Raw genomic sequence first — 25,965 nt, 5'->3', positions numbered from 1 at the left:
AAGCAGAAGGAGATAAAGCATGCAGAGCATCAGAAAAGTGGCTTTCAACAATTTATCTTTTTCTTCTTTTTTTAAGCATGCAATTTTTTGACCTGAAAATCAGGTAAAACAAAGCTGTGCTGCTGGTGGTGACATCACACATGCCCAAGCCTTTTTTCACACTCTTTGTTTTTACAGGAGGTAAAAACTGCTCACTTTATGCCTAGCTTGGGGTGTGTGTGGATTTTATGCTACACACAGAGGTGGGTGTGAGAGGAGCTGCATCCAAAGGCTTGCACAGAATTCCACAGAAATTCTGATTCCTGGCCTCCCATGGATCAAGCATTGAACATCCCCCTCCTCACTGAGCTCAGGGCAGCTGAGCCAAATGGAATGTACCAGAAACACCAGGCTGAAGCCACAGCTGGTTAATATTTATTGATACGTGCTCAGTGGGCAGGTTTACATCCCTCACACAGAGCAGAACCCAGGGTGTTCCAGCTGCTATAACCAACACCACATTTTGGCTCCAAACAGCCTCATCCCTAGAAGTGGCCTCCATCTGAAACACTTCCCATTAATAGGTGTGTAACTACAGAAATACACAGAGAACAATTTGCCAGAACTTTCTGAAATGGTTCTTCTGGAGGCAAAGTGACATGCATTTCCCATTTTCCTTGGAGACCAGTATATGGAGACCTCTGAAGTCCAAATATTTGGTGAGTAAGGATGGAAAGTGCAGCATTCATCCCACATGCAACGCAGCAAAGCTATTTATCAGCAAGCTCTGCTGCAGCCATGCAGTCTGTTCCTTGTCACAGATATTTTGGAGTCCAAACAAATGGAGGGAAAAAAAAAAGACAAGTGGAGGGGTGGCACTATTTCTAGTTTACAGAAATAAAGGATGCTGATGCTCAGAGCAGTTACACTCATAAAGGAGGAATACAACAGACTTGAGGAGTGTGCATCAAGTTTGTAGACCTCATGCTTGAAACAGGAAACACTGATTTAAAAAGCTATGTGGCAAATGATCAGGGTAGGAAAAAAGAACTTCACCTATGAGAATGCAAACTCGATGTTTAGAAGATTTTCATTAAGTTTATGTACAGAAGAGAGCATGGGTTGGGAATTCTGCTGCACCCAATTTTGCAATGGTCAACTCTCAAGTTGAAAAGCTGAGATGTGGCGGTCACAGGCTGGTGACAACTTTGTGATAGGAACCAGATGCCAGCCATGGCATCTTTGAGATGCACTTACAAAGTCTCTGACCTAAAGAACTGAAAATTTAATTATGCCTCTGTATAATTAAATACACACCTCAACTTAATGAAAGGTTGTGGTGAAAGGATACAGGGATAGCAACATCACTTTAAACAATCCTTGCTGATAACAATCTTAGATATCTCTGAAGGAGCACATTTAATCTGTACACTCAGATAGCAAGTAACAGCTCAAAATTAGGTAAAGAAGCAAAATAAGAATGTAGAGTTTTAAATAACAAGAATTATTTTAAAAATTAGATGTTTTGTTTCAGGAAATTTTAACTGAACAACTGCTTTTCCTTTCTGCAATAATACTAAATTACATGCTTTACCTCATCAAAGTCAACATTAAAAAAGCCATTACTCATACAGGGATCAGTTTCTCACATTCTCCTAGTGACCCACTCTGTGGGGTATTTTAGTAACATTAAATTAGGTACATGTGGTAAGCAGCAATTTTATTACCATATAACACAGATAGTTTTAGCTATTTCCCTACAATGGGGAACACAGAGAGCTGATCATTATTAAAAAAAAAAAAAAGGAAAAAAAAAAGCTGGAACTACAGCATCCAAGGCAAGGAGGGACCAATGTGCTTGCAAATTTTATGAGCAGAGTGTTATTTTAATCCTGGTATCTCAAGGCATTTTCAAGGTCTGTTCCCAAAATGTTATGTCTATCGCAAGAGCACTCCTTTTAGCTTCTTGTCTAATAAAAATGTAATCCTTTTGGCAGCTGCCACAGATGGTCATTCTGCAAGCATTTTCTTTTCTCCAACCATAAGGTTTTGCTGCCCACTTTGTAATATACTGATCAGTATGGATGAAGTCAGAGCCCAGATGATCAATTCTGTGTCTTGGCACAGTAAACTACATCCAAAACATACTGAAGGATGAAATCCTTAGACCCTCAGTGTAACTGAACTGAATCTAATGGAGTCTGTGAAGAGCAGAGAGGCTTTTTATATTTAAAATGAACTCATTTCAGTTACAGGTAACAGACCAGAATTCCCCACATAGAGAGGCCTGATATGGAGAAAGAAGGATTGAAATCTGACTTCCTTACTTTACTTGGAATGACAACTCACATAGACATGTCTGGACAACTCTGGGGGAAAGACAGCCAATATTTTAAGGGGCAAAATATAGAAATATTTAATTTCTTGCTCATATAAATGAGAAAGAAACTAAATGATGGCATAATGGGAAACAGAGTTGTGCAAGTAAGTGAATGGTAGCCAGATAATCTGATTCTATTTCTTCCCATCTCCTGCTTTTTTCAGCTGCTTATTTCATTATTTAGTCCCTCCAGCAAAAATGATGTGAATAGAAATGGTCAGACCTGAAAACCCCTTTCTGTTCTGGAATTTTATTCTGAATAATTATTTTATTAAAAATCAAAGTCAGCAGTCCATTCCTCAGCTTCCTTGGTAATCAACTGTCTCCTACACTAATAAACATATTGTTCTGGTTTGTGGCATTTCAGCAAAGGTCATATGTCACTCTCTTTTCTTTTTGTTGTCCTTTTTTTCCCTCCTCAAACTAATCCTTATATTGAGAAAACCACTTATCCATGAATCCTTCTGCTTTAATATCTGGGCTTCAACATCAGTTAAGAGGGTAGGCACAGACGGCAGCATGGTTTAGTGTAATTTCTATCATGTAATCACCATCTAGGACTACTGTCCTTTTCAGGAAGCAGAACACTGGCAAAGGAGGCTTTTCCAAGGGCTCTTGGAGAGTTAGACCTTGGAGATATTGAAGATCCAAGTGTAACCTCAAATCAAACAAACTGCTGAATAGATTGTCAGTGAATTCCATTGTAGAACATAATCTGGATTTGTAGTTACAGCAAAATGTAGCAAATAAACACAGCCCTCCTAAGGCTTAACCACTCCCAAGTCTTTCATGCAAAGACATAATTCATTTTTATTTAGCATCTTATCCATTCTGCACTAATACAATGCAGAAATTTGATTGTCCTGGCAACAACAGTGAATGCTTAGGAAAAAGCATTGTAAGCTTACCAATTAAAGGAATTCATCTGCCCCAAAAATGGTTTAACATGGTTTTCAAAGGCCAGAATAACATCTTATTCCATGCCCATGTGATTCAAAGCATCAGAATAATCACTGGAACAGCAACAGGGCTTTTTGGCTGCGACAATTACACCTCACAACTGCTAGAACTTTAGTTTATCATCCCAGTTTTCTGCTGACTGGTAGAACTATCAGATGGCTGTACTCTAGTTCAGTAGGTTAAGACCATTACCAGCCCAGTATTCCTCCTGCAGAACGGACTTTCAGATAAGTGGGCATGAGGAGAAATTTGTCTTAGGGATAAATTTCTTCTACATTCCTCTAAAGAGGCTAAAAATGTTTTGGAGGAAAAAAATTAATCCTTGAAAAATCTTCATGTAATTATCATAGTGATAAATTATTTCATTGTTTCTATAAATGTCTGCTTTTCTCCAGAGCTCTTATCAGCATAAGTATCTTTTACTTCAATGATTTCTATTGATCACCTGTAAATAAATAGTAAATGCTACTGGACCAGATTAACATTCTCTTATTCTTGCTTTACAAAAGGGCTGATTTGCCCTTGCCATATCACTACCTCTGCATCTCACTTCCAAAAAAAAGTTTAATTTCTCAGTATCCTCCTGGGGACAAGTCTTGCATCACTTGTCCTTTGAGAAATATGGGAGAAACTCAATAGTGTTTGATAAGGAAAGTAAGCTTGGATCATAATCCTTATTTCAAAGAAGCACTTAGAAAATGAAATATTGGAACACCAATTAATTTGAAGAAGCAAGGAAATATTTTACATTAGACTTATATTTACAAATAGGTTAAAAATAGTGTTTGCTTTGAGGAAGTACATCACAGTAGGTCAGAAACCTTATCAACTAAAATGCCATCCAGTGAGTAAGAAAGCCAATTAAAAGGAGGCCTTGTTCTTAACCTGATGCATTTCTAGCTAAGAAATTTCACACAATGCTTCTCTGTCACACCTTTTCCCCCCTTGCTGCTGTCTTTACCTCAATTGTGTACTGAAAATGCCAAACCAAAGGGCAACCCTGCAATTTCATCATTCTCTTAAGCTCTGAGCATAGCAGCTTCTGAAGGCCATTTTGAACAATGAATTTCCAAAGCAAGTCATGCAATTAATCATCTTCCTTGTATTACAAGGTAATGAGCAGTAATTGGGAAGGCAATTCCAAATTACAGAAATATCCCTCACTCTAAGAAGAAAACTCACCTTGAAGCACAGCACTGATTAAAAAAGAATTCAAGAAAAATCACAGTTAGGGAAACACTTCTCACTTAATCAAGCCTTTAGCTTGAAACTGCAACACTGTAAGCACCAAATTCCAGGTCACCCCTCCCAGCAAGGTTCCTAACCTGGCTTGGCATCTGTGCTGTGCCTGCCTTCCAAACTCTCTCCTTGCCAAAAAGGAGCTCTTCAAAAGAAGAGGGCTGTAAAAGATGCTCAGAGAGGAGAGCAAGATTCATGTGGAGAAGTGGTAACCTTCCTCAGGGAAGGTGAGAGGTGGCAACCAGAGCTGAAACATCACAGCGTGCTAAGAATCCCTGCTGCATATGAAAGAGTGAGCCCCTTTGTTTCTCTAGCATGAAAACACCTGGAATCCTCAAACATGAAGCAAGCCATCAAGAGATCCAGAAGGCATTGTTTCTTAAAGCAAGCAGAAAGGAAAACTGACTTGGAATGAAGACAAATAAGACAATTAAAGGAGACACGGTTGGTGCTGCTGGGCAGGGCTGGCACAGCATCCAACATTCACCCAGCAGAGGGCTGGGGGTGGGCAAGGGCCCACCAGGGGACACAGCCAGGCCAGTGACCCAAACTGACCAAAGGGATATTCCAGACCATGTGGCATTGATTCACACAAAACCTAAGAAAAGGAGGAGGAAGGGGGAGCATGGATTATTTACCATTAACAACACTGGAGCCCTGCTTCCCTTGGATGCTTCTTGCTGATGGGAAATAGAGAATAAAACCTTTGGGCTTTTTCCTTTGCTTGTGCATATCCAGTCTTGGCTTTTGCTTCAATAAAATGCTTTATCTCATCCTCCTTGTTCTCCATCACATTTTCTCTACCTTGTCCAGGTAAGGAGTGATAGAGCAGCTTGGTGAGCATCCACCATGTGTGGTCACAGATACTGGGTTTGCCTGGCAAAGTTCTGGTAGTGGGGGTCTACAGGGGTGGTCTTTGTCTGGGAGAAGCTCCAGAAGCCTCCCCATGTCCAGCAGAGGCAATGCCAGCCCAGGCTCCAGGACAGACTGCCACTGGTCAAAGTCGAGCCCAGCAAAGGTGGTGACGCCTAGGGGACACTGGATTTCAGGACAAAGTTCTTGCACAGCTGTAACTGGGTACAGAGAGGAGTGGGGTGAGATGTGATGAACTGCCCTTAACCCCCATTCCCACCTCCCTGTGACCCTGGGAGGGGAGAAGGGAGAGGATCAGGATTAATCCTGGGAAGGAGGGAGCGGTGAGTGCAGGTGTTTTCAAGGTGGGTTTTACTTCTCATTATCCTGTTCTTTGCTCATAAATTCAGTCCATTTCCCCAGGTTGAGTCTGGTTTTCCCATGACAGTGATGGGGCAGGGACCTCTCCCTGCCCCTATGTGAACTCCAGAGCCTTTTCTCACCTCTGTCCAGCTAGGAGAGGCCGTGACAGAGAGGCTTTGATGGGTGCCTGGCATCCTGACACGTAAAACCACACAACATTCGACAGCAATACACTGACTTTTGAAGATCTCTGACTGGCTGCTAAATGCCTGAAATACAAGACAAGGAGATGCACTTAAGAGCCCTGTGGGGATATCAGCCCAATGGACTAGAAACCAGCAGTTTCAATTGAACCTCTCATTGCAACAGTGTGAGGCAGCCAGTTCAGGAGAACATCCATGTGAAGGACAAACAAAGCATCTGCAACCAAAACAATGGTTTTGAAAATTCTGGGCAGTCGTACGGGTCTGACCACCCACAGACACCTTCAAACTTTCCGTGGGAAGAGAGTGATCAGCATGGTTTTGAAAGCAGATATTGCTATTAAAAAGGGAGCTCTCCCACTGAAGAGAGGTTTCAGATGGTATCAGTGCTTGAAAGAGGTGCCACCTAACCTGAGTCAAGTGTTTATTCTGCTGTTTGCCTTAGAGGTGGAAGGGAACAAGAGCCGAATGAGTTCAGCCTTCCTCCAAAGAGGAGCACATCAGTGGCTCTCTGAGGCTCCTCACATGGAGCAGACACCAGAACCACCAGGAACACTTCATGGAAACTCCCATTTTGGTCCCACAACCAGGGAAAAGCATCTGGATTATCCAGCTTTTCTCCAGTCAGGAAAGCAGCTGCATTGTATTTCAATTTGCCTTTGCATTTGGAGCATGAACAACATTCTGGAGAGGTTTGTTGTGCCCAAAGGGGAAGAAATAATTATGAGCATTAAGTATTTATATTGCACCATATATATATTAATGTCACCTATTTTTACCACTAAAAGCCAGACTAAAGCTCTTTTGCTTTTAATAAAATTTGTTATTGAAAATAAAAACCCTCTGTGCATTCTGTATAATTCATATTGTTCTGCCATGCAAACATATGGCTCAGATTGCTCATTCGTATGAAGATAAATATGTTTATTCTCCCACTGACTCACTGCTATGGGAAACTTAATTCACTCAAAAGTTACCCGTAATACAACTCAAAAAATGAGTATTTAAATCTTTCAGAGCCTTCTTACTGGGATAAGGTAATCCAATAATTAAAAAGTGCTGCTTTTCATCAGGAAAATCAGCAGTTTTAAAACAAAAAATAACTACCGATGCAAACATTAGTATTTTATTCACTGTTACAAATATGATTCAATTTGAATATGTGCATACAGGTAATTTCCATATATTTAAGCCCAGTCTGCAGACAGCACCCAACAGCCTGGAGTGGTACTTTTAGTATCAAGGCATGGCTAAAAATTCTGTCCAGTTGTTCAGCACTCCAAAAGCAACCAACAATTTGGGTCTGAAGTGTGTTAATCAGTGTAACAGATTTATCTAATAACCACCACAGTGCTGACAGGCCACTGCAGGCACACCCTCCTCCCCTGTACAAACACAGGATTGCAATCCTTGAGCATCAACTCATCCACTCTGCTCTTTGCAGAGTTAGAGCCAGAACGCAAAAAAAAAAATCAAAGATCCTCCTTCTCTTAATGGACTTGGACCTCTTTGATGTCTCACTCTGCTAAGGTGAAGCTTTTTAAAGATCAAAATTACTCTGTCAATAATTACAAGCAGTATGACTTGTGCTCAAACACAACTTCTAGTGGACAAGTGATGTGAAAGCGATTTCCTTCGTTATTTGAAAGATTTCTTTAGCATTTCCAGATAATGTATGTTCAGACACCCATCTTAGAGCAACAAAAAGTATTCTTGGATATTCTTTTTCCTTGGAAGTGTTTCTGAAGGGTTTTAAAAACTGACAGGTAAATTCAGAGTGCCTTAACTAAAAGTGTCCAGCAGCTTGACTTTCATCCTCTGGATTTTGCAGTTATCACTGTGTTAGTCCTTTTGGTCACCCCAGAAGGATCCTGTATTGGACAAGAAGGTGGAACACTTCATGGAAGCAACACCTGGGAACAGAAATTGATTCCAAAGGTTTTGAAACATTCCCAGCTTTAACTGAATTACACAAAACTTGCCTCTGAAAGTTTCTTCCTCCACTGTACTTTACACTAAAATGGAAATGGCATTTTAGACTTTGCTCCTTTAACTGTCCTCAGTTGTTTGTGCAAAAATGATTGAAAAGGATGTGATATATGTGGTAAATGTGACCTGACACACAGGATTTGATACCTGTGACATGTATCACATGGCACATGTAGCATCATATCCTGTGGCACGTGATGCACAAGATCTTAGATATGACAGTATCATTACAAAAATCACATATAATCATTCATGGCAAATACAATATGCACTACATATACAATATATGTGATAAATATGAAACATTATTATTAATGGCACATATATAATATATATTATACATAGCACACATATATATATGAGATATAACAGGATGCGGGTTTTTTTGAGAGATACTCTTAAGAACAGACTAAGCTCACCTGCTTTTTGGATTTTTTGTGTATTTGAGAAGGAGCAGGTTTAGAAAAAAAGATGAGTCACAACCTTGTGCAGTCCTGGACCCTGAAGGAGCAGGAAAGCAATGATTTTCATTACCGCTATACCCACTTCATGTTCAGTGAAAACTTTAAATATCATATAAGTTCTCCACTTAAGAGCTGGATTTTCTGCAATCTGCCTGGATTAAGCTGCATTGTCTCAAGACACTAAATGTGACAAATCTCATTTTCAAGCCTACTACAATATGTTTTAAAAGCTATTCCAAAAGCCCTTTTACTGCCTTTCAGTAAAAATCACCTATTAACTATGCTGAATCATGGCACACTATATAAATGGAAGCAAGACTCTAATAAAAGATAGGCTATTAATAAAAATGAGGAGTGGGAAGATGGATCAACAACTGAGAAAGCCGCCTAGCAACGACAAGGGTGCAGGAATGAAAAGGATGCTGCACACAGGAAGCAAATTTATGCAAAACACAGACTGGAGTACAATTGAACAAGTATCTGCCTTTGAGTAATGAAAGAGCATTTCTTTCACATGTTTAGGAAAATGTACTTAGTTGAAAAACATTACCAGTTACTACTGTAACTGGACTACCAGGTATGGGGCAGGTATTTTTGTACACTGTCATGGTTAAAAGAATCTTCTGTCCTAAACGTACTTTGAAATTAAAACCAGTCATGCAGAATGAAAATTCAAAGCCTGCTCCAATTATTTGAAGACTCAATGTAGCTATGGTAGAACATATCTAAAAACAGGAAGAAGGGTGGTATTTTTTATTTCCATAGTAATCATCATATAATACTTTGTAACTGAGAAAAGTTTTAAGTTGCTTTACAAATGGCTTGGAAATAATTCCTTGAGCACTTGGAATAGTGTCAGTTTTGCTGCCCAGACTCTCAGATCCAAACAAGTGATGTCTGCTTTGTTTTAGCCCACATCTGTTCAACAGGTACCACACAATGGGCACATTTGTGAGATTTTTACCAATATATCCCCTCTCCCCAGTCTCTCATCTCCAGAGAATTCAAAGGTTAAACCACCATGAGTGACCAATCAACAGCAACAAGTTACAGATTTTAAGAAAGTTAAAATAAAGAAACAAACTATTAATATATTTAATGAATTACTAGTTAAACAATGCTGCACATATCTGGGAAGGGCCTTGTTTGAAATGTCAGCCTTGCTATTGTTAGGCAGCAGTGAATACACAAGGCTCTGCTGTTCCACTTTCTTTCCTTGGCCAAGATCAACTTAATCAAAAGAATGAGTATTTATCCAGTAATTGACACTAATAAGAGAGGGATGGTGGGGACAAGACTTCTGGATAAGCTCACATCACCTAAAGCAGGAGCTGCCCACTGGCCCGTGCTGATGGACTGATCCCATGCGGTCACTCTTGTTTCCCATCTCCACACAGAGCCCTGGGAAGGGCCCAGCTCTGGGGGACAGACTGCTGTGCCCCTGCTTCACTTCCCAAATCCAGCACAGAATGGTATTCTAGGAACAGAAACAAAGCCAACTAAACCACACCAATATTACACCAGGACAAGAAATCTGCTGTCCACTCCAGGGCTCTTGTAGAGAGGGGTGAGTTGAGGGTCCCTAAGCAGAACTCCCCAGGCAGATAATCAGACACTCCTGGGACACCTCTCACCTGTCTTTAGAGGCTTCCTGCAGCACACAGACCTTTATCTGTACTCAGTTCAGTGGAAAGGGGCTTTCCACATGCAAATCAATATGAACACCTCCATGAGGAAGACAAAGAAGGTGCTGCTGACTCCACTGGGAGGAGAGAACTCTACTGTGCATGAATACATCAAGTCCAAAGAGTCACATCTGCTCTACTAGCACTGGGCACCAGCTAAGGGCGAGACAGCTTCAGCCAACCTTACCTCTGGCAGCAGGTGATTGTCTTTCAGTCAAATGTGACAGGGCCAGCTACAGGTTGGCCTCATCCTAAGAGATAAATAAGGGATACTGCACTGAGAAGAGACCAGGGAAACACAGGAAGACCACTGGAAGATGCAGCCTTGAACTTTCTTGAGGAAACGAGGATGTGCCAAGTGAAGAAAATCCAACCATACACAGTGGACAGAAACTATGCAAACTGCAAAGAACCCAGAATGTTAAAAGCTAAAGAAATCTGATGCTGAAAGTTGCCCATGGACTTCTGGCAAATTGAGAGGACAATCACTTCCTGATATGTGAAGGCCAGATGCAGGGACTGCAGGAGGATTACTTAACAGGAGCACCTCAGAACCAGAGCTTACATAACACCCCTGAGAACCACGTCAGCAGGAGAATTAATTCAAAAGTATTCTACTTCAGAGTTACGTACAAGGTTTTAGGAGAAGATAAGCAAGACTATCAGCCTGAAATTAAACAGGCTGCTTATTACACTTGTGTTTGGCATGCCCAAGTCAGCACAGTTAGCCAAACCATGACCTCCAAACTGAAAGGAAAAGCACTTCACAGAAAGAAGTTAAACCGAGGTTCAAGAGCACTTTGCTTTTTCCATGGAAGAATACAGAATAAAATGCTTCAGTAAATGGACTGAGAAAGGTGCAGCACATAATGGAGGAGGAATTACCCATCACTGAGATTAACTGGTTGCTCATTAGCCAGGCCATTCCTGCATATATCAAATTGCTAACCCAGGGTCCAAGGACAATATTAACATGACAACAGAACAGATCTCCAAAATTCAAGCATTCAGCAGTCTGTGCCTTAAGACACAGAACAGAGTATTTTTTGTCATATAGCTGTTGGAATAACCTGTACAACAGAGGGTGAATGCCCCTACAGCACAAAAGGAGGCAGAACTTAGATACTGACTGAAACAAGCAATCAAATATGTAAAAAGAGAATGAGGGGGAAAAAACCTGGAGAGATAAATGACTCGTATCTTAAGACAGCACAAGGTATTGTGTAAAAGTGTTGGAAACTCAGAATACCTTTATGGTACCCATTAAGGAAATTTATTCTGTAGATTACTTTCCCAGCAAAGAAGGCAAATAAAGGAAAAGCACTGATATTTTGATGATATAAAAAGTTAATGCTAGTAAAACTTATGTATTAATCTCAAAGAAATAGCATGACTAAACATGAGTCTAAACAGCTCTAGAAAGAACTAGAATTCACAGAGTAAATCAAAAAAAGAAGGTAAATTCTCTAAAATTAAAAACAACATTAATACCACATTTGCAAATGGAGGGGCCTCAAAATGTTCAGGTGACCACAAAGATGCTACAACAAAGGGCTACTGCAAAATCAACTCAATTTCCTTCAACATCTGATCTGAGTTGCTACTGTTTGTTGTTTATAATGTTCAGTGATTGTTCTGTTTCCTCAAGATAAACTCATATGAAAACTATCTAGACAGCAGTCTTCAAAAGTACTTTGGCTAAGCACAGTTTGTGACTCCACAACAAACCAAATTCTTTTACACCACCAGTAACTGAAACTTGCTTTCCCAAAGGGTGCTGATTACCCACCCTCTAGCCAGGATAAGGACACTGGGAGGGAAAATCCCTCAACATCTGGTGGCTCACTGAAAGCATGGCTAGTTTCCATGTGGACAAAACTTAAGGTTTATGGGAGAAGGAATATCTGACAACCTCAAAGGTTTTTCTTCTTGTTTGGTGAGGAGACACATCTTAAGAATCCTTTATATGAGGAACCCAACTACTGCATCCCTGAAAGCACACAGTTTTAAAGCAGTCTGAATAAACATTGGGAATCTGATCACATTGGAGGTCCCTTCCCTCATCACCAAGGAGCCAATTCCTACTGCTGACCAAAACACTGCCCAGGGAGCAAAAACCAAGAGCCATTTCTGTCACAGAAACTTTAAACCTGTGCAAGAAACACAGCAGGATGCCATAGTGGAAAAGAGCTTTAGTGCAGCCACCTGAGAAAAGCCAAACATCTGCAGAACCCTGAGGATCACAGTGCATGTAAGGTATCAGTGTCTCTGCTGTCAGTGGGTCACGTACCACAGCTGTCATCCTGACATCAAGATGGTGCTTCTGAGGATTTCCAGTGAAGACCAACCTCTAACTCTTCTTTTTTTGTGATTCCAGGTCTCTTTTCCTGTCCCACTGCTGCCCTTGATACTGAAAACCAGTAAAGCAGAGCTTCCACATTCCCACTGTTACTCTGACAAGCTTTGCCCATTCAGTCCTTTGAAGACTCTGTGCCAGAAGATAAAAAACTGCACAGGCTTACCAGAATTTCTTGACCAAATTTATTTCAGAGAATTTAAGAGTTCCAATTCCTCAGAACTACAACAAGTCCCAAGACACACTTTCCCTTACACTGAGCTGACTCCCTCCTCAAAGCATCCACAGCTTGGAGAACACTTCCTTGCCTTCACCCAGAAATCATTCTAGCAGGATCCATCACTCACTGAGGAACTGGGGGATAAAATGGTAAATGAAACTCATTTTGGTAAATGCAAAGTAATGCAGGGAGGAAATCCCTTTCCCTCAGCACTGGGCGGGCTACTGTATCTTAGAGAGACAGGAAAGCTAAAATGAAATTATGCACATCAATTCTATGCAGATAGTGATTTAGTACTCAGTAGCAGAGAGAATTTCAGAAGCTGATGAGAAAAAAAAAAAAGGGAGGGGGGAGAAAAGCTCATCATCATGGTATGATTTTTCTACATCTCTAGAGCTGGAAAGGGATGAGGAATGACAAGGATAGTAAGAGCTGTAAAATGTTTTCTGTATGCAAAGCATTTGAACAGACAAGGAAGATTCAGCTGGGAAGGAATTTGATAAAAGTCTACAAAAAATTTGCAAGCAGCATTGACAAACTGAATAGGCAGCAACCCTGCATCCTTTCTCATAACACAAGAATTATCAGATAGCACTTTGAAAAACAACAAAAGGAGGTGGTTTTCCCACACAGCATGCAGTTTAACTGTGCTCTTTATAACACAAGCTTGCTTATCTTTCAAGAACAATTAGGCAAATTCTATGGATATAAATTCTCACCAACAGCTATTAAACACAGAACTGTAACTCTGCTGAGTCTGTACCTGTAAGGCAGCCAGACATAAGCTGAGAGGACATACCTGGAGAAATACAATTTCCCTATACTTAGATAATAAAACACCTAGCCCAGGCAATAGTAACAAGCTAGAAGGATGCTTATTTATGCCTTACTGCATCCTGCTGATCCCTTGGGTTTTGATAATTTACTTTCTGTTGTATTGTGTTTTATATGGTGAAAAGCAATGAAGGTTTTGTGTTCTGGTGACCTTCAGCTTTGACCAAAGGCTGCCACATCACACCACTAAAAAAGCCAGACCATGCAGAAGAAATTTATTTTTTAAAATTTAAGCAGCACTTTACTACTTCTGTCTTAAAGCAAAATGTTCCTCAGACATAATTTCATCCTTCTGATGTGACAGAACTGCTCCTAACTACTCAGATCATTCACTCTTGTGACAGAAGGAACTTCAGGTTTAGGTGCTGGTTTATGTATTCTAAGGTGTTGGCCTTTCTGCTCAGCCTTGTTGGAAATTCTGGATCCCATCCACAGGAGAAGGAAGCCCAGAGAAACTGCCATCCCAATTAATTCCCATTGCATCCACTGTCATTTGGTACCTCAAAATTCAGGCTCTGAATTTTTAAATTCTTGCTATGAATACTTGCTGGGTCACTGTGTTTGTTTTTGGTGTACCATTACATTTGTTAGCAGTGGCAAGCAGTAGAACACACAACTCGCTTTACTGGATCTGCTTTGCTACTCATAGCCAGAAAACTCAATTTTGGTTACATCCTTCTTCCTGCTCCCCAAAATGAATAAAACCATCATTCTGATGGATTGCACTCAGCTTGGATACAGAAACAACCTGGGAGATAATTCCACCTTACAACCCAAGAGGTATTTATCACAAAATACTCTTTACACTTGCTGAAAGAGGATTTAAAAAATTGTGATTCTGTCATAAGCAAAGCTTTTATGGGCTTAAGAACCAAAGATACCAAATTCCTTGAGGACCATGTCTTAGCTTTGTTTTCAAGAGAAGGACATAGGTAATCTACTCCCTCCAACAAAGCCTTGGGGTTTTTTTTAGTGGTTTCCTAAACTCTTCAAACTCTAAGTCTCTGGCTGCTCAATCATGGAAAATGCTCTTGTGCAAGAGGATAGCATTTCTGAGGGCTTGCAATGATGATGGCTCTGGAAAAAACCTGATCATATCTGTGCTCAGCATCTCTATTCACAGGAAAAAACGTTCTTGTGGAGGGCCTCTGTGCCAGATACAAATTCTCCATAAGGGCTATGCAACTGACAGGAGTTTTTTGTTGTTTTGGCAGCTGAATTGGAAGAAAAATAGAAAAGAAATTAATGTTTAAACGGGCTAAACATTTGTTTGGTTTTGATGCTTGAAACTAAAACACCAGAACATTTACTCCATACCAGGCAGAAAGGAAAAGGAAAGGAAAAAGCAAAGGAAAGTGGAATTAGGCTTATGAAACAGGAAAATTATTTTCCAAATTCTGATCAGTACTGCCTGAAACAAAACCAAATAAAACCATACTGGCCCCAGCACCACTTCCCATGGAAGACAAGAAGAGGAAGAAGATCTCAACAAATACTTCTGAGATGGAAGCCTGGTTCATTTTAGAAGTTTGTTGGCAGCTGCTGGGCAGCAATAAACTGCAAAACACAGATCAATCCCAACCTTGGTAACTAAAGCAAATTACAATATTTCCATTTGCCTGCCTAAATCCACCCGAAAAAGGATACAGAGCTGACAACACAGAAAGGGAAGGCAAAGCAAATCCAGAAACCAAGGAGAAATCTTTGATCATGGTGAGTGATTGCACTACAGATTCATTTACATTATTTATTTCATATTTTCAAAAAAGACAGTAACATAAGCACATCCTGCTTAAGAAAAGTGTCGACTTCCTTGAGAATATTGCTCCTCTTTTATCTTTCCTTGAAAAGCAGTTGGCACCAAGAACTGTGACTGGGGCTTTCTATGACAGGCACAGTACAGGGTGCTCCTGAAAACCATGGTGGGAGCTCTGGCTTGAGGCTTTAAGGTTGCTCTATAGTTACCATCAGTTTAAGGCTAATGGATTAAATTTCAGTGATCAAAAGAGAAAAATAATGCCTTCAATGTTTCAAACTGTGAAGCCTTGTAAACATGTTTATTCTGTATTTCATTTCCATCACTGCAGTAAGTTTGGAGCAATGTTACTTATGTTCAACATGAAGGAATAAATTGTATTCTTAATCATTCTCAATCACTTGAACTCATGTTCATGCTACTGAAAATTTCCCACTGCAATCCATACTCAGAAGGTTTAGGGAAGAGGCTAAGTGGAGTTAGGGAATAGTAATAAAGGTTAAAAACTGAACCAAATTTGCCATAAACACTAACCTTCTTGCAGCTCTCATCACAGAGAGAGCAGGCCAATACAGAAGCACAAAATGAACACATGGAATACAAATTAATTTTAGGGAGATATATGTGTGCATGTAGATCCATATTTACTTCTCTCTTGTACAATAGATTCTAAGGAAAAAAAAAAACTACCAAAAACCCCAACCAAACAAACAAAAAAGCAAACTTCAGATTCTGGCCTTAGGGTTTAAATGACTACTGATGGATAGAACTTCCCCCGGTTTTAACATATTACAATGAGAAAGAAGAGACTGTATAATAAAGACTGAATTAATGGACTGGATGACACCAAAGTGTGGAAATGTCATCACAGAAACAGAGTGGATGGGGCTGGCAGGGACCTCTGGAGAGAGGATGCAGTCTTAAGCTGCGCCAAGGGAAATAGAGTCTGGATATTAGGAAAAGGTTTTTTACAGAAAGGGCAATGAAGTATTAGATTGGGAATGGGAAGTGGTGGATTCACCATCCCTGGATGTATTTAAGGAAAGACTGGATGTGGCACTTGGTGCCTTGGTTTAGTGAAGTTAGGGTTGGGTTGGACGTGATGATCCTGGAGATCTCTTCCAACCTAAGGATTCTGTGAGATCATCCAGCCCAACCCCCCCGCCCAAGGGTCACCTGGAGCAAGTTCCACAGGACTGCATCCAGGTGGGTTTGGGATCTCCCCACAACAGGAGCCTCTCTGTGAAGCTAGTTCCAGTGCTCTGTCATCCTCACATACCCACAAGCTCTTGACTTGTTCTTCACCCACTCTCTGGCAGAGCCCAACACATTCCAGTCGCTCTCTCACATAAACAGCAGCTCCACCAGCTTGCCTTGCTGCCCTGGCTTTCCTAGAAGGAATGTCACCATCCATGACTGCATTCCCACCCTGTCTCTGTAGCTGCAATGAGATCATGGCCCTACTGATAAAGAGCAGAATGGCAAAAGCAGCACCACTGCTGCCAACTCCCTTCCTCATTAATTTCTCATTGTTATATTTAGCTTGCTGCCCAGGAGCACATCCCCATTCCAGCAGAGGGGACTCAGCAAGGGCTCTCTCACAATAGCAGCCCTCGGGCACATGGGGCTTGACCCTGCTCCCATTCAAATAAACAGGAATTTGCCCATGGACTTGCAAAACCAGAATATCTTTCTTGAAAATAGTTATTTCATAACAAAGAAATGTTAGAGCCCTGTTCAATAACTCTTCACATGTGCCCTTCTACTCAAAAATAAAGGCAAATTGTTGCAAGATAACCTCATAATTTATCAATATAGTTCTATGTACGAGGCTCCTAAAAAGCAATTATCACCAGCAATGTAGAATATGAGCTGGTCTCTTATGCAGAATTTGTTTCTGAGGTGAACCCTCTGGAGTTTCAAGGAGCTGCCTTTGACCAACCCTAGCTGGGAGATGAACAGTGAAAAGAAGGGAAATGGGAAGCAGAGTGACAAGGTCTGATCCTTGCAGCAGAGGTGAGCACAGTGATCTGGGCACTCTGCTGCTCTTCCAGCAGTGGAGCTACTTGTCAAAAACCACAGGGTAGCATCAGAACAGCACCAAGGGCATGGGACCCTTTCCATTCCCTCCCCCTGCAGGGGCTGTGGGACAGGACATGGCTCAGTGCCCCTGCCCTGGCCAATGTCCCTGCAGACAGCAATCCCTCTGCCAGCCCCTGACACGATTTCCCACAGGAATTCACAGGCTTGCCCAAACAGGGATGAGAGGGGCTGCAACACAAGTAATAATTAACAAGTCTCCAACGTGTGTGTGTATAGAATCTCCTGGCAGAGCTGGCTCCAGTGACTGTTCACTTCCTGGCTGGAGTCCAGGTTTCAAATCCATGCCAACAGTATTTCTAAAAACGAATTTCCAGCAATATCTTAATCAACAAAATGTTGCCACATCACAACACCTTACAGCAGAACCACAATGAATTACTCTTAAAACTCCACACAATTAAAAAGGGTAATGAGCATTATACTGAACTTGCCTCTGAAAAAATGGTTTCAGTACTGAGAGCAGCCACTCACTGCTGATTTCTGCCATGACTTCTGCATTCCAGCCCTCTCTATCAGTGGTACTGTCTCCCAAGGAGCCAGATACTGAACCAGTGCTTTATTCAGGTCAGGGCTCCTTCACCACTGATCTGTAAGGGGAATTTAACAGACAATATGAATGTTAGAAGAATGAATGTCTTGTTTTCACAACAAGATAGAAACAGAACCCACCCTGTGAAGATGTTGTTCAGTTTCCATTCCTTTCCATTCACACATGCTGGACAATTCCCTGCTCTGGGACAAAAAGTTCTTCAGGACTATGAAATTTTGGGCTACAGCTTTCAGATAAATCATTCAAGCAGTCTTGTGTTCAAGCTCTGCATTTTGGGATGTTTGTACCTTTAGAAAGAGAAATGTTTTGTATCTTGAGGATAGCAAGTTTGGTCTGTTATCTCGGCAGCTTTCTGTCCAATGATATGCAATGGTCATACTGAAAAAACACAAGGCATGAACAAAGAACCCAAACTTAACTCTGGATTTTAATGCATATTGAACATTTATATTTGCCATTCAAGATAAAGTGTCTGAAATGGATACAATTTCCTTGGAAAAGTTTGTATCTCTAGACTTTTGTCTGTATTTTCAAATGTTAAAATAGTAATTACCTGAGAAGTGACATAAGAGTATGCTACACGCTTTACAGGATAAAGCTTTTTTTAATTTTAATAAGTGCACTTACTGCTGGGCAGGGGAGTAAGTAAAGAATTTAACAAATGTTGACGGTGTTAAGACACCACAGGGGAAAAAACAATGCATTTCCCTAAACGTTCACCACAAAAACAAACCAGTGCAAGATGGGAGAAAACCAGAGAAAATGATATTCTGACTACCACAAGCTGAAAATTATGTGAAAAAGCAGCCCCGAAGCTCTCATGTACGGGAATGAAACACAAATGGCAAAAGCACCAATCTATATCTTCCCACCACTTCCTTGCACCCTGACAGCTCTATTTACACAGACAGTGCCTTTCTAGTGGCAAAATTAATGGCATACATGGATTTGGGAAAGGAAGGAATCACAGATATCTACGAGTTACATTTGGAAACCCTTGCCTCCAACAGGTTATAGGTGATTCACCTTACGTCCTCTTAAAGAAAAAGCCTGGAACTGGAAAGGATTCACTGTTGTGAAACAGCAACACAGGAATGTCAGTAAAAAGAGGGCTGGAACATCTCCACCTTAAAAAAACTAACATCCAAATAAAGAAGAAGAAAAAAAGTTTTATTTAGGAACTGGTCTGGTTAAAGTACGACAACTCAGAGCAGCAGAACTGCATTCCAAAGTTTTCCTTGGTAACTTGCAAGAGTCTCCCACATCAGTGTGGGAGAGGGCATTTTGCTTCTTCAGGTAAATTAAAGTCTTTTCTGCTTGATGTAGCAAATCCTTTGTGCAGCAGCTACTACATCACACCTCACTGCTCCTCCAGTTCCACTCCTGATACGACCTGAGGGGATCAAATGGCAGCCATGAGAATAAAGAAGATTTTATCAGTAACATGCTGAAGGCTCAGTTGTTTCTCTGGGCAGAATGAGAGCAGATAATCCTTGACAGTGCTGCCAGGAATGCCCTGAGATTTGCTGCTTGCAGGGCTTGGTCTGCAGACCTGCTACTGCTAAGAGCTCTGAAGTGAAGCTCAGAACAATGCTTCATGTTCTGTGTTATGCGAGTCTGGTTCTTTATTAGGAAGTTTCTTTCTAGCTACTGAAGTATGTTTAGGAATACATCTTGTTCCTATGGAAATCAGTGAGAATTCTGCCCTTGCCTCCAAATAGAGCAGGAACAGACTCCCTGTCTGCAACATCAGACATCCTGGCATAAAGCGAGAAAATTGGGAGGGCCTGCTAAGCTTCACTGGTGTGGAAAGGTCAGCCTGCAAATCAAGGGACTCCCACAGGAGAAGCAGGAGGGCTGCAACATGCAGAGGGGAAGCCTCTCCTGGCCTTATCCCCAGAGAAAATCCCAAATCCACTCCTTGGCTCCTTCCCCTGCCAGCCCGTCCTGGCAGCTGAAGGGAAAAGGCAGAGCAGCAGCAGCATCTCATGTCTGAGGTGCTGCTGAACCCCATCACTCCTCTGAGCAATACAGGTATGGGAGAAACTTGAATTTTGAAGTAGTTTGAGCTGACACCTCTATTTTACAAGTAGAAAACACACCCAGGTCCAAAACTCCCAAAATGTCTTGGGAGTTTGAGTGTGTGAATTTGCATGTGTGTGATCAGGTATCTCAGAGACAGGGGAGAGGGATCCCTCCAGAATGCATTTTTTAAAATACAGATTTCTTTGGGTTGTTTCAAACTTGGGCCTTAAAGGCCTGAGTAGTTTCGAAATTATTATACATGGTTCATTAAAAATATGGTGAGTAAATGAAAGGTCAGAAAGGCGCTTTTCTACATCTTCATGTTAAAGTTTCATTTTTTAAAAGAATAAAACAACAGAAACAGGAGAGTTTTACATTACCACTAGTATGTAAAAATATATTTTTTATCTTAAGTTTGGCCATTAAATTCTGATGAAAAGGAGAAGTAAGTCTACCATATATAAGAGATACCACTTTAAAAGTCAGTTTTCATCTGCAAATCTTTCATACGGAACAATCCTGCCTCAATCTAAAAGACTGGTTCATCAGAAGTATTGATTATTAGGGTGATTTTGAAATGAACACTGAACTAAATCAAGTACACCACCATTTGAAGCATAAACGCTTTACAGCAGCTTATGAAGAACATAACTGAGCTCCCAACTGGAATAACAGAAACATCTCTCATACCTTCCTAACATCACTACTCGCTCCTGTCAAATGAGGTTGTGCATTTTATAAGCTCAAAAAGTATACCTAGAAACTCCCCTGCCCAACGCTCTCCTAAAAATACAGAATAAAATCTTAAAAATTCACTTTGGATATTTAGTGCTGGTCTCTGCCCTTCACGAGCCCCTTGCTGCCAATATGCCCATTTCAAATTCATAATGGCCTTATTTTTCCATCCAGAAAACCATTACATTCAACCTGACAGCAAACAGGAAAAGCAGTGATGAGTTGTTCTTTATTTTCAAGCCCTCAGAGTACAGAGCTGTGAACTTTCTCTCTGAAATCTGTTTCCTTCAAATGCATTCAGCAAAATGAAGAACTTTCTCTCTGAAATCTGTTTCCTTCAAATGTATTCAGCAAAATGAATGTAGAGGAACCAGCACTGGAGGTAACTCCACAACATCTTCACACTGATCTCCAGCAATCTCATGGTGCACAGATGCCAGTGACCAAGGACTGAGACAGGGAAGATGTTGGCTGCCATTTGTTATTCTGCTGCACCAACATTTTCCTGCTTCCCCAGAGATCCCTCTAAGCACGATATATATGCACACAGCAAAACTCTGCTCTCCAAACAAGCAGCACTGAATGATGGTGATTAATGGGGGCAGGAAAAAGTTAAAAGAGAGGGGTAAAGTGGTGTGTCAGGGAAAGGAGCTCAACCACCTCCTCTAAATACTGGTCCAGTATCTTATTCATCCCAGGTGTGGGACTTTCAACACCAGAGAAACAAAGAGTATTAAGTCTATTTCCACCTGACAGTAAAGTTGGAGCAATAGGCTGTCCTATTGCCTTTTATCAGCGACAGCTTTACGTACTCAGATGTCTTCTCATAACCTTAAGTGATTATTGTTCTGAAAATACCTATTTTATTACAAAGTGATAAGGGCTTGTTACAAATTATCTTTCTTGCCGCCTGTTAGCAGTCTTAAAAAATAAAACTAAGAATTTTTTTTCCCCCTCATGGCACCCAGGGTCTGAAAAATGAACTGAAATATCTGTTGCTCTTTCTACCACCAATAATAAAAGGCTGAGCTTTATACAGGATCTAAAACATAGAGTAAAACCTATATCACTTTCTCTCTACTTGTATTGACTGTGCAGCACTAAGTAGTAAAAATTTAATTATTCAGCATGGAAGTTTAAGTCAATGACTTCCAAAGTAGACATGACAATTAAGACTTCTGTTCTTTTCTTTCCTTCTATTCATGGGATTGTCATAAAGTTAACTAAAGGCTGGTGAAGGTCCTCAGCTCAAAGAAATATTTTCAGACAGGTATCTCACCACTGAATTGCAAAACAGAATACAAACACAGAATACAAAAGTCAAGGTCACAGGTCTTAGGGGTATTTCAGTAAAAATACCTTTAGGCTATTTCACTAAAAGCTTGAAGTGTGATTTGCCTACTCGAATGCATTTGGAGTGAGGCAGATGTTTTAGCACTTTGCTGGACTGAGCTGAGGCTAGACTCTCTCACAGCATGAAAGAGTTATTTTATAACAGTTTATTCACTCAGAAGGAGTGTTTCAAGAAAGAAGAAAGAATGTATGCTTCATACAGAGGTTCCCCTACTATTATAACTTCCTACTCCTGTAATCTGAAACAGTCACAACTGAATGTCTCTTGGGCAGCATTTAAGAACTGAATATTCTAAAACATTCCTTACGCACTCCCAAAGCTTCTCAACATAACCCTACATATTGAACTGTCTCTTGCAAAACCATGAAATTTGCAGGAGAGTTTCAGATGCTTAACCTAACATATAGTTAAGTTTAAGGTGTGGGTTTGCTCATGCTCTCTAAAAAAAAGCTTTTAAGTCCCTCTCACGTTGCAATGCTAAGGCAAGTGATCAAGACTGTCATTCAGTTTCAGAGCATTTTCTTTCCTTACTCTAGCATCTTCTCACTGGAGGGATACTCTTTGTAACAGCAGATATTCCTACAAGTTTCAGAATGCTAAAGACTCTCGTTTTTACCCGATTCTGATAAAGTTAACCCAGGAAAGCAGCTACAAATGGCATTAGAACCACTGCTTTCAGCTGGATGGTAACAGTTCACATCTGCTGAAGACCAGCAGGACTGTGCTATGTTAAATAAAGACTGGAGTTAAAGAGGAGGATTTTTACCTCCACCGTAAGGGAAAAGGAACCTGTAATGTATGTTCACTCCTCGTAACAGAGGACAATACACTCATATACTCGGTTTTAAGAGTGCTCCATCTTAGACAAAGTGCTTTGCTTGAGTAGCTGAGAGCACAGGTGAAAGTGAGAGACATTTCCTTTTGCTGAGCAGAGTGGGGTAGGAAGAAGTTAAAGAGACCTGTCAAGGTCACACCGGAGCACGATGACAAAGTTACAGAGGAAGTCACCACTGATTCCCAGCTCAGCTGGAGCAGAGACTGCAACGCGAAGCTCCCCAAAGGGTTCTGTGCTGCCAAATGACACGCGAGCAAAAAGATAAAGTAACATCACAGTTCCAAGCACTATCACGTCCTCAGGAGTACTTAGAACACGAGACAAGTCAGACCTCGTCTTACTCTGAGCTTTATAGCCGAACGAGGCAATGCAGCAGAACGAGTACTCGAAACCTTGTGTAACTCTCACACTTGCTTAATCACATCCACGTATCGTTAATTAAGTCCGGGGAAATCGCTGAGCGTCGGAGGAAAAGCGAAGAGGGGCTAGAGGATCACGCAGAGTTTATTTGCTTGTTTTTGACCCCGGTGACAAAACACCGTACTAGCACGAACACGAAAAGAGAGAAAACCGGGCAAATAAATAACCCCGAAGGCTCCGAGGGGTCCCGTTGTCATGGAAACAAGTCGCCGCTAATGAGCTTTCCACGGCACGACTGATTAGCACCCGAGCCGTGTAAATAAACACCGATTCCGACCCCAGACACACACGCAGGCAGCCGGGATGGGGGCGAGCAGCAGCGCGGCGCTCGCAGCCCGCGGCTCCGAGGGGAGCGCACAAAGTTTCCCGAGCGCTGCTGCCACCGCAGGGCGGGCCGGGGCTCTGCCCTGCTCCCGGGGCTCTACCTTGCTCCCGGGGTCGGGCACGGCGCCCGCAGCTCCGGCAGCGCCACCGACACCCGCACGGACACACGGACACGGCCCTCACCTTGCGCTGCTGCCCGCGCACAGTCACTTTTCCCGATAGCTGCACGGCGAATCCACAAGGAGAGCGCGGCTCCGGCGTGCGGCCGGGCACGGCAACGGGGACACCTCCGAGCCCGGGGGGCAGAGCGCGGTGCTGCAGCCGGCGATGCACAGAGGCGGCGATGCACGGAAGCTACTGCCACCTCCTTCGCCGGCTCCCCCATCCCCTCCTGTCCCCGCCCGCTTCTCCACCTTCTCTCTCCCTCCCCCCGCCCCCGCTCCAGGCAGCTGCTCTCGCCCCACCTGGGCCGGCTCTCCAGGTGCCTCCCTGCTCCCACCGCGTCCCCTCAGCAGCTGGAGCTCCGCGGCCGCTCCGCCTCTGCCGCGCCGGCTCCGCTGTCCCGCACGGAAACTTCCCCGGCCCCGGCGCTCCTGTCCTGTGCGGAGCGGGCTGGGGACAGCCCTGTCCCGGCTCGGGGACAGCAGAGCCGCCCGCAGGTGGGCACTCACCTCAGGAAAGCCCGGCCGCGCCCTCCGGGAACGGGGGTGGACGCGGCAGCGCTGGCAGCATCACCGATGGAGGTGAACCCTGGCGGGGCGCGGGGCGCTGCCCCTGCCCTGCTCCTCCTCCTGCGGGGCTCCCCGGGGAGGGACGCACTGCCGGCACTGCCGTGGCCGCCGCCCGCCCTCCTGAGCCGGGGGGAGGATGGATGAGGGGATGGATGAGGGAGGGGATGAGGGAGGGAGGGGGCGCTGGCAGGGCGGTGCGGCCGGAGCGGAGCCGTGCCGTGCCGTGCCGCTCTGCGGTGCACAAGGCTCGGCTTCCCCGGGCAGACTGGGCTCTGTCACCAGCCAGCGGGCGGCTGGGCCAGCAGGCGACAGTGCGGCGGCTTCCCCAGGGCTCCCAGCCAGGTGCTGGTCCCTGCCCGGCTACGACCTGGCCCCGCTCCCCTCTTCCTCTTCTTCCTCTTCTTCTTCCCCCTTCCCGCACGCAGCCCTCCCCTCCCAGTCGTTACGAGGGCACCGGGGATTACTTGTGCGTTCAGTTTTAAGAGCATTATATTAATAAATAGCGGTTCGGTGGATTTCAATTACTCTGCGAGCATCCATCCGGCAGCCTGTTAAGAAGCAATCCCCTCCAGGCACGGTTTAATCGGAGGGATCAGAGCGCGGGTGCCTCCGGCGGGGCTTGCCCGGGGAGCCGCGGCCCAAAGCCCACCTGCTGTGGGGTTCCTTAGGAAAATTCCTAATGGGAGAGCCCGGCCCGGTCCGGCCCGGCCCGGGAAGGCGGTGTGCGCACAGCTGCCGGCGGGAGGGATGGAGCCAGCACCGGGAGAACCCCGGCATCCGCCTGGGAACCGCCCCGGAGTTTGTCCCGCGTCTCGCTAGAGACTAAACCGGGCAGGGGCTGGCGGTGCAGCCGGAGTTTAGGCGCTGGAGGAAGCGCACGTCTCCGGAGCGGTGGAAATGAGGCTTTTACACGGCGTGCCGGCAGCGGGCACACGGGGAGGCAGAGCTGTGTGCGCCCTCCTGGCTCCCAGAGCCGTGCCCGGCTCACCTGCGCGCCCCTCGCCGCTGCGACAGCACAGCCGAGGCTCCGAGACAAAGAATGAAACAACTCCGAGATGGGAAGAGGAGGAGAGACACTGATTTGGGCTCTCAGCCCTCAAAAAATGGCTAAAGCTTCCCTTTCTCCCCCTCCTTCCGTTTGCATCACGCCTCCAGAGCCCAACAGGTGGTTGTGACCTCAGAGAAGTTCTAAGCTAATCTAAGTAATGTCTATAAATGACCTCTCCCATGAATTCACATTATAAGAAAAAAGAGAGATTTTTTTTCATTTACATTTTAATGCATAAATCATGCAAAGTAGGGAGCTCTAGACACTGCTGCAAGAGTGATGACTCATGCCCACCACATGTACTTTGTTTATTGTCTGAGGATGGGACCGTGTTTAAATTAGGGTGCTTGATAACCTAATCTGGATGTTCTGAACTGCTTCCCTATAATTATGTTCTGGAGAAAGTAAAGCATCATTTCTTAACCCTAGCCCCTCTCCCTGACACATTTTAATTCAGAGTCTTGTGGGGAACTACATGTTTTGAATTTCCTAGCAGGTGGAGTGCTCTTTCTGCACAGGCACTGCATGTGGAAAGGAACAACCACAGATGTACTTTCAGA

General features: G+C 43.1%; 1 protein-coding gene across 3 annotated transcripts in view; it reads right to left on the bottom strand.

Annotated features, from left to right (window-relative positions):
- The window catches only part of SHISAL1 (shisa like 1), a 72,311-nt gene extending 47,461 nt beyond the window's left edge, over nucleotides 1–24,850 (bottom strand). Inside the window, exon 1 of one of the 3 annotated variants that reach the window (XM_063395401.1) lies at nucleotides 24,298–24,850. The gene's annotated coding sequence lies outside the window, so the exon portion shown is untranslated. The other 2 variants (XM_063395402.1, XM_063395400.1) reach the window with 2 other exon arrangements.
- Between the last annotated feature and the right edge of the window lie 1,115 nt (nucleotides 24,851–25,965).

The sequence above is a fragment of the Prinia subflava genome, chromosome 4, assembly GCF_021018805.1.
Source record: "Prinia subflava isolate CZ2003 ecotype Zambia chromosome 4, Cam_Psub_1.2, whole genome shotgun sequence".
Classification (NCBI taxonomy): Eukaryota; Metazoa; Chordata; class Aves; order Passeriformes; family Cisticolidae; genus Prinia; species Prinia subflava.
The sequence above is the reverse complement of the archived record's forward strand: the minus strand, read 5'-3'. Positions and strand labels throughout refer to the sequence as shown.